The sequence below is a fragment of the Etheostoma spectabile genome, chromosome 3 (genome assembly GCF_008692095.1).
Source record: "Etheostoma spectabile isolate EspeVRDwgs_2016 chromosome 3, UIUC_Espe_1.0, whole genome shotgun sequence".
In the NCBI taxonomy this organism is placed as follows: Eukaryota; Metazoa; Chordata; class Actinopteri; order Perciformes; family Percidae; genus Etheostoma; species Etheostoma spectabile.
The window spans coordinates 29,126,812-29,136,393 of NC_045735.1; positions in this window are offsets into that span (position 1 = coordinate 29,126,812).

The window sequence follows — 9,582 nt, forward strand, 5'->3', positions numbered from 1 at the left end:
GTAGTTTGTCTTTCGCCATTGACCACCATTCATTTTTTTTTTTAGAAGATGGGTCCCATGGAGGCAAACAGAAGGGACGGGACTTTGGCTCTGTATTTGATTGGTGGAGCTTGCTGTTACCATGGAAATATTTACCACACCTGCAAACTTCTACTTCTGAAGTCTGTGATAGTTTATGTTCACAGTATTGTAACTTTGCCTTTTATTCTGTTTTAAAACGCTTTTTCGCTCCGAATCAAATGTTTTATAGCAACGATTCATCTTGTAGCTGGTTGGCTTGGTTCCAGTCTTTATTTAAGCATTTTCAAAAACCGCAATGTAGCAATTAAATGGGGAAAATCACCTCCGGAACCGAGGCCGTTCAAAAAGTGGGCAGCCACTGCTCTACGAGGACACTACAGCATCACTTTCTGTAAACAGCTTCTTTAGTAAATAACAGTTTCAGGGGGACAACAGGGGCAAACTTCACAGCCAATTCTTAGTAAATGTAGGTTTTTGTGTTTATCTTTCATAGGCTACATGCAAACATTCAGGCAAGTGTGTTTGAGCATTAGTTGTGTTTATGCAGTTTAGAATCAGAGAGCGGTACCTGGTTTTGTTAACTTACCTGACATTATTTGTTTATTGGCCAAAAGCTTTGCAATTAGCAATTGTTCTTTTTTTGTAAAGTGTGAGATCAAATGTTACATTCCAATCTAAACATACTGTATATATTAGCAAGCTAAGGTTCGCGTTGTCAGTTGGTTGGATATCTTCACATGTAACCCTAATAGCTACTGAGTTCCGAATCCTTTCTAATGTTTTTGTGATGTGGAAATCTCCACCTGGTAAACACAGGTGCAGCTAGGCTCTTTCTTGAAGAGTTGTTGCAACTGGCTGCTGTTGTGCTGTGGACAGTACAGGAGGACAGGATGCCTGATGTCAGCGGGGTCCAAACTTTGGCCTTCTGGTGAAAGAAATCTGTCTTCACTCACTACATTTTTCTACTTCCCGCTTTGCACAGAGTTGAACTTTTTCACCAACATGTAACTTGCAATCAGCTTCATCTTCCTGCCCTCCTTTCCTTTCCATCCCCCATCTGGTAGATCTGTGGTCAGAAGCGGGTTTGTTGCATCCTCCTCCAGGGCATGATTCTGCGTGTGACTGCTTCCCACCATTCTGGCGTCGCACTCCTGTCACTACGGCAACGTCAGCATTCTGACTAACATGCTGTGACATCCGTGACCTTCCTCCCCCATTTGCAATCCCATTTCTTTTTCTCATACTGCTATTATACCCCCCCCTCTTCTACAGAGTTTCTGACTGTCCTCCATCTCTTTCTTACAATTTGGTTTTCTCTGCCTTTCTCGCTATATCTCATTGTGCTTTTTCAGTTCTGGGTGTGTGTTTTCCTTCGTGGGTCAAGAACTGAAGCTTTTTAGATAGAAGCCATATTATAGTTTAAATAGTTCTTTACTCCTCCTCCGTCTCTATCCGTCTGCGGCCTTCCTTTTCCAGATTCATCATCAGACTTTTCTCCTGAGGCGGGGTTATGCAACATCTCTTTTATAACCTGAGCAACCAGGGGCAGAAAAAGAACCTTGTGGGAGAGAGTAGCTACAGAAAAAAGAGCAAAAGTTGTCATTTATAGTAAGAAGTTTGTGTGTAATGCCTCGTTTGTGTGAGCTCTGGGAATACACGTACAGTATGTTTTCAATTTGTCTTTATCTAGGGACAAATAGTGAGGGTATATCCTACATTTTCAAGTCAACACATGGTGATAATGGCCTTGACAATGCCAAAATGTCACGTTCATAACTTTCTTAAAACCATCACATTACCAAATACAACAAATCAGCTCCTCCACACAGTAAGAAAATCACACACCTCCAAAAAGGCTCTTGTGCTTTTTAGATAACATTTAACACTTAACTAATTTCAAGGAAATGAAAAACGTAATATTATTTCTTAAAAAATGTGTGTTTTTTGTCTCAAGGGTTTCTGTATTCTAACGAACACATTCCATTCAGTCAGTACATATAGTACTCAGATTAACTTTCCCCTTAAAAGTACAAAAAAAACATCTCCAGGAAAGTTAGCAATGTTGCACAATTTAAAGAAGAAAATAATATAATGTTAAAAACTTTTCTTTTTTTTTCAGTTCATTTTTATTATTTATTCATATAACTAACAGCCATGGTGTCAGAGCATTTTTATTTACTTTTCAGAAACATTTCCAAATATGGTCCTGATAAGTGTGCGGCACAGCTGACTGTTCATTCAGTTTACCTTGTAAAATTACACAGCGGCCCCACCCAGAATTCCATCTGTCTCACACACCAACACTCTGCAGCAGGAAGTCAGCGTGACGACGCAGTAGTCAGAACGAAACATTCATACCTCTGCAGCCATATCACTGTGAACACTAGGTCATTACAACATGAGTCACACATTGGGATCTTTCAGTTTCGCCAAAACCATTGGCATGTTTTTGTGCTGACGGTACAATTAAACCTGCATATGCACTTCCGCATTGTTCCCACACACAAGTGCATTATGATCATACAAGAAACTGTCATTATATGTGGTAGATGAATCGGTTGCCCCAGATATGACTCTCTACATTCAATTAATTTCAGGGAATTTCAAATAGCCTAGGCTCTCAGGAAATTGCTCGTAGCTCAGAGCTTCCTCTTCCAAAGCTCCACACAGGATATATAGGAGGAAGTCTCTTGTGACAGTGGGAATCTCCAGTCTACTGACCCACATCACTGGGCTCTACATGCTGCACTATGGTTAACAGCACTTTGGCTTTGCGGTATCAAAGTATATAGTTTAGACCGATGGAGATTTGAATTGTACGTCATAATGTTGTCATTAACTGGAGAACATGTTGCATTGGCATGTTGGTGCAGGTACAGTAAAGGTGCCATGTCGAGTTATCTTGTCAACAGTTACAAATCACATTATTTTGACACTCGAGGCCTATTAAACACAACTGTGTTTCCTTCCTCATGAAATGTCAACTCTTTGTCACTCCGAATGCGTAAAAAGAAGGACGTTTGGAACCGTAAGCCCACCCACAAGCTGACAATATGACGCGAAAAGTCTCCTTTAGCGTCAATACCGACAAATGCACCTGACCAGGCGTCCATATATTATGAGATGAGACTGAGAATGTGTTGGAAATGCGCAAAGGTGTTTTTTTTATGAAACTTGTATTGTTACCATGCCTTTTGCTCGGGCATATATATGTTTCTTGGCACTGGAACCTTTATTTGGAATAGCATGAAACTGTCACCTGCATGCTCGTGCACAAACATGGGTCCTGGTGGGCATGCTAATACATCACAAGACACAAACCGTTGTGCTAGTAGTGAGCAAAAACTCAATAGGGTGTCTTTAAGGTGCTTAATAGTGCATTCAAAATTAATGTGATTTGGGAGCATTCACGCCATATTCCAAGATGGTTACCCCCACTGCTAACACGTCACACCAGAGGAAAATCTTGAATTGGCTTGTTTTGTTGTGTTGTGTGCAGTTTGTAAACAATTGAAACCTGAAACAATTTTATTTAGTGTAATTATTGGATTTTATTTTGATGTAACTTAGCTTGGATGCCAGCGGAATTTAGCCCCGCCCACAACATTTGAAGTCGGGAAGTTCCGTCTGGACTTGTTGAGCAACTTTGATCGAACCAGAGCTGTTTGGACCAATCAAATTGTCAAGGTGGGCTTTATACGATGATGGACAGCCTGGTCACCTTCGTTGTCTGGCTTTCATTGTCTGGCTTCGTTGTCTGTCATCTCAGCAGTAGGAGGCTGACGTGACGTGATTTTCCCACTGGGTTGCATGTAACAATGGTCTGAACAATAGGACATTAATTTCTTACTCTCATGGTAAGCTCAAGTCCCTGCGAAGATATTGGGTACAATTGTGGAGGAATGGTAGGTGTGTGTGTGTGTGGTATCCAATTTGAGACCAGTTGCATATTTCCTCCTTTTTGACAGATGACACTCTCAGTGGTGTGAGCTAACTTAGCCAGTGTCTGTCTATGACAATAACATCCAGTCCTGCTTGCTTCCTTTTTTTTTTAAATGTGTCAAAATGATAGTTGCAGTGTGCATATGCAAATATATTCATAGCTAGGCTACAGGCACAAGAAGACAACTGAAAAGCAGGTTAACAGATGGGAGCTGCACATACATCTGAAGCTCACTGCTCCTTTCTCCCTTGGGCACCCTGTGCTTGGTTACAGAGTCATTTGCTGATCAATGGTTGTGCTCAAATTCACTGTCTGGCTGATGAGATTTCAGTGTGGCCTAATCCTGCTGCCTTCGGGCTTTTACCAAAAGAAAACACTAGGATAGGTACACTACTGTATGTAACCCCTGGAGATCAATTTTCCATCATCACAGACACTGAAATCAAAGGTAAACGGTGGGGAGAAAACCTACTGTTCCCTGAGAAGATTGCACACTGACTGGCTTCATGTGGAGCCAGAGTCTTACAGCAGTTCTACTAAAACAAGTTCCCATTCGAGTACAAACTGCACAAAGTACAACACACGATACAGTCCACCATAATACTTGTCACATGTGTCATGTGATGTGACACTGAATGGTGTTCAGTGTTGGGTGATCAGTGTGCTGACAGGAAGGAAGGGTGTCTCCGTCTGAGACTTCCTTCCCTGCTGTGTGACTCAATGTCAGTCCTTGTGCTGCTCTTTCCTTTTCCCTAAACTCTTCTCTCCCTCCCTCCCTCCCCCAGGGCATGTCTGAGCCTATCCTCACTTACTTCTCTCACTCACATTTTTCTTCATTTACTTGATTAGCTGTGGTTGGACCATCTGTCCAGGTTTTGGAAAGTCAACATGTTGCTTGCTGAAAGAGGATTTTATTTTTTTATTTGGCACCCTCTAATTTTTTAGCCTGTTCTTTATGTTAAAGAATAATTTGTACTTTTTTAACTGGAGAGAGTTCGATGAAAAGATCAACACCATTCCCATGTCTACACAATACATTTGAGGCTACTTCCAGCAGCCAGTTAGCTTATCTTAGCACAAAGCACAGCTTGTTTCTGTCCAAAGGTATAAATCTGCGTATTTCCTGTCACATGATGACAAGACTCTATGAAGTCATTTTGCCCCAAAAATTGTCCAGCCCAAAAAAAAAACTGTAAAATCGTGAATCATTGTTTGTACACTTTTGTCTTTGTAGATTGAACAAACACGATATAGCATGATAATAACTGAGCTTTAGAGGTGCTGATAGATTTAGTTCTCTATGGACGGAGCCAGGCTAGCTGTTTTTCCCTGTTTCCAGTGTTTATACAGTGTATATATGTACTGTATATATAGTTATTGTACACACATGCAAGTGTAATCAATTTTCTCTTCTAACTCTCGGCATTGTGTTCTGTATTAGTTTGATAAGACTCCATGAACACCAAGCAAATCCATAATCCAGTATGTTGTCAAACCACATGTAAAAGAACTTCTCTGGTTCTAAGAAACAAACATATCAAAAACAACCGAGCCCCTTGAATTCTCAGGATAATTCTTTAAACGGACACATGTCATCTTCAGTATTGTTATTGCTTCCCTTTATCCTCTTTCAAAATGGAACTGCACGTTGACTCTGATCGTGAGAATACTGATTGATATCTGGGGCGTTTATCATTGAGTGAATTGTTAGCTGTAATGAGATGTCATCCAATTAAGAAGGCGGGTAGGCCTAATCATCGCAGCAGCAACAATCTGTCTAAAATAATCTAAAACAAATCAATAAATCAGATTGGACAAATGAGTGCAAGAGAGGGAAAAGTGTTGGAGGCCAGCTGCAGACGACGGAGGAGAGGAACAGAGGAAAACACAGGGGTTTGCAGGGGACGGCGGGAGGCCACACTGCAGGTCTCTCATTCAGTCTAATGCCATTAGTGTCATCGTGCAGGCGGATCATATGACACAGAGTCATTATCGCACACACACACACACACACACACATTACACACACACATTACACCATGTCACATATCCTGTAGACTTAGTTTCCCCTTCGCCAGCCTTGAAGCGCAGACAAATGGCTATCCAAACACACACATGCTCATGGGCTAACACAAATGACGCCTTTACAAAATTGTGTCACACATGAGAGCATCTCTGAATGCTCATAACATGTTGCAAGTGTCCCCCCCCTCCCCCTCCCCCCCTTTCCTTATTCCTTTTTCTTCTTCTTCCTCTCCTTGGATCCAGCCTCTGGGCTTGCCTTCTCATGTCATCTCCGGGTGCATGAGCGCCTCTAGACCATATGGGCTCTGAGGGGCTTAGTGGACCTCCAGCCAGCCCCCCCTCCCCCCCACCCCCACCCCCACCCTTGGAGGGCTGGCTATGTGAGGGGAACTGAGAGGGCATGCTGTCATCTTTTTAGGTGCTTCAAACTTCCTGTATGGTGAATGAAGAAAGGTCTGAGTAGTAATCATTTTCCCTCCCCCTTATCGCCTGTCTGATGTTATTCAAGCCCTATCATTTTGCATATTTGTAAGGAAACATAATTCATTGCTTGACTCAGCACAGCGTTAGCTTGTGTAATTATTGTTTGTTATCGATGGCTCTCAGCAATCCAAGATGGGCAGATGGCTCTGTCTCGCTCACCAATGACTCTCTGTCTCTCTTCCTCTTCTTCTCTCCATCACTTTTTTTTACTTCTTCATGTGCAAGTGTCTGTGTTCATGTGTGAGCCTAGGAGTCTTTGTGTCCGAGTGTGAGTGTTGTTTTAGGAACATCTACTCTGTGGACCATATGGTACAGCCCTGCCTGCTGGGCAAGGATAAATCCCACATGCAAAGGCAGCAGAGCACACACACACACACACACACACACACACACACACACACACACACACACACACACACACAATTAGTCCAGCCTCAGTATCGTGTACTTGGATAGTGCATTGTAATTACTCTGCACCTTCATGTCTGTTGCTGTATTAGAGAATACCTTACAGGCCTGTCTGGTGTTCATTTGTCAGTCTCTCCTCCTCCTCCTCCTCCTCCTCCTCCTCCTCTTCCTCCCCCTCCTCCTCCTCTCCAGCTGATTTGCTTTCTACCTGCCTGCCTGCCTGTTACTTGTCTACAGCTCATGCTTTCCATCGTTCTCCGAAGCAACTTGCCCCCAGCCTTCCTGAGTCATCAGGCCTGTCCTGAGCCATAACGCAGAAGTCTACTCTTATCATCTTCCCACACGTCAAACCAACCAAATGGAAGTTTCAGAATCTACTTTGTCGGTTGAGAGCGCTGTGCATTCTCGCTCTGTCTCTCCATTACTGACTGTTTCTCTACCTCCAGCACAGAGGAAGCCTTTTGGATGAGTTGTAAATCTGCTTTAAGAATCTATAGTCCAGTTGCTCTTGACTCAGCACATCTGGATAGACAATCAGAAAGCTGAGCAATTTATTTGGTAAAGGGAACGGACCCCCATACAATTTGGAAGCGGAATTGTCCATTAGCGCTGTCGTAATGTCTCATTCTAACTACAGATCCGCTACCCGAACTGGCAAACATGCATAAAGTAATGCAATGGGCAATTCCGCTTCCAACCTGTAGGGGGACAGAAGCGGGAAAAGTTCTTTAGTGTTGCTTCAACGTTCTAACCATTACTCAATTTAGTTTTATCCTTGAATAAATTGGTTTAGATAAGCTGGCTGACTGTCTGACTCCTCGTGTTTCTTGCCCTGTCAGACCTTGTTGTTGTTCCTGTGTTGTAAGATCTCGTCAATAACTTCGGTGAGCACAGCGATATCATAACTGATAGAAATGTTGGGCTAATCCATGAAATTAAGACTCAAGTTGTGATAAACCAAAATTATTCTTCTTAAGTGCAATTGTCTACACTGATTTAAAAGGCAGCAATAATGTTGCTTTGACCAAAAGAAGCATACAGGCTTAAATGTTCACTGTAATAGACGACACAGCTGAAACCAGTTTTCAGTCTGCTAATTAATTTTGCTAAGGAAATAAATGGAAACATTGCATGACTGGAAGGGTTTGTATCCAAAAAACTACAACATAGCACGCATTTAAAAATAGCATGCAAAAAATGATTTGTTTCAAAAAGCACAAACTTGCTAAACCACTTAACCTGCCCGATGTTAGCATGTTTCTCCCTGACTGGCTGTCTGTGTTTTATACCTGCGTAGACATGCAGCAGAGCCAGACTGCATAAAAAGGGAAGGTCATTGAAATCAAAGTACTCCAAAGCTCCCACACATCTCCTCTAGTCAGTCAGTCTCTCTCTCTCTCTCTCTCTCCCTCTCCCTCCGATTAGACAGATCACATAAAACCATTTACCTCGGTGTCTCAGAACACAATGGACAACAAGGTGTTTTCTTTAGAAACGTGGGGGGGAGGCCGATTGTAAACCCCTGTGGCACAAATCCTCCACCCCCACTGCATCTTGTGCCACAATGTCTGCTAACTGTCGAACGTGGTAACACGGATGAGGGCACAGCTGGAAGAAAAATGGAAAGAGACATGCAAAGAGAGGGGTGGCGAAGGAGACGAGGCCGTTTGAAACTGGTGAATCGGGACTGTTTTTTCAGACGGATACAGTCAGGGATGAAGTGAGAGGCAGACACACGCAGAGGGAGGTGAAGGACAAAGAGACGGGCACAGGAACAAAAGCAACGGCATTTGATATAAAACAGAATTTCAGAGGTGGCCTGCCAGCTTAGTCACCATGACAACAACACACTTAAACCAGCATTTAATTGGTGCTGTCTGCACTTGTCTGTTGTATCTCCATCCACTCCCTCTGTGTACAGTATATAATTACTCTGTGATTCGTGGGTATCATGTACCACCACAGACATGCTTACATTATGGTATACATCATTGTGTTTGGTTTGTAAAGTAATACTGTAATATGCTTCAACTTACTGTGACTGCCACTTCAGATTAGGCTTGAGTTTTTGCCACTCAAAGGTAAGGAATATGGTGCCTGTACTGTAAGCCTATTTAATTAAATATTTCTTTTAGCAGACAGAGTTTAAGGATTTGGGAGTACAATGTGAGAGATCTTTTGAGAGCAAATTAGAGTCAGTGGATAAGTCAATACATGATATGTGACATAATTTAGCCACAGGCTTCTGGAAAAGTCAGACAAGGAACATTGTTGGTACAGATACAGGTTCTGTGTAAGAATAGGGAGTGTATGTGTACACTGGCTTATGCTGGCATGTGTAGGAAAATGGGGGGTCTCTTGTTTAGCTCATATCATACTTAACTCCTAAAAGCTGCTGTTACTGGGCATACGATGCAGTTAATTTGAATCCAGCAATGCTTGTTTGAATGATTGGCTTAAAGGCAACCTTTCCGCGTAATTCCCTGTCTCTTCTGTCATACACATGAATATTGCATACAGTACACTAGTGTACCAAGCAATTAAGTTCAGGACTTATAGAGTACTTCATATGATGCACAGGTCTGGCTCCAGGCTTGTGCACAACATTCTTCCAAAAGTCTGCAGAGCTTTAAACAGAATATGGGGTATTTGGTGTATTACCGTGCCCTGTCTTCAGCCACTGTCTCATCATTCTTTCTTCA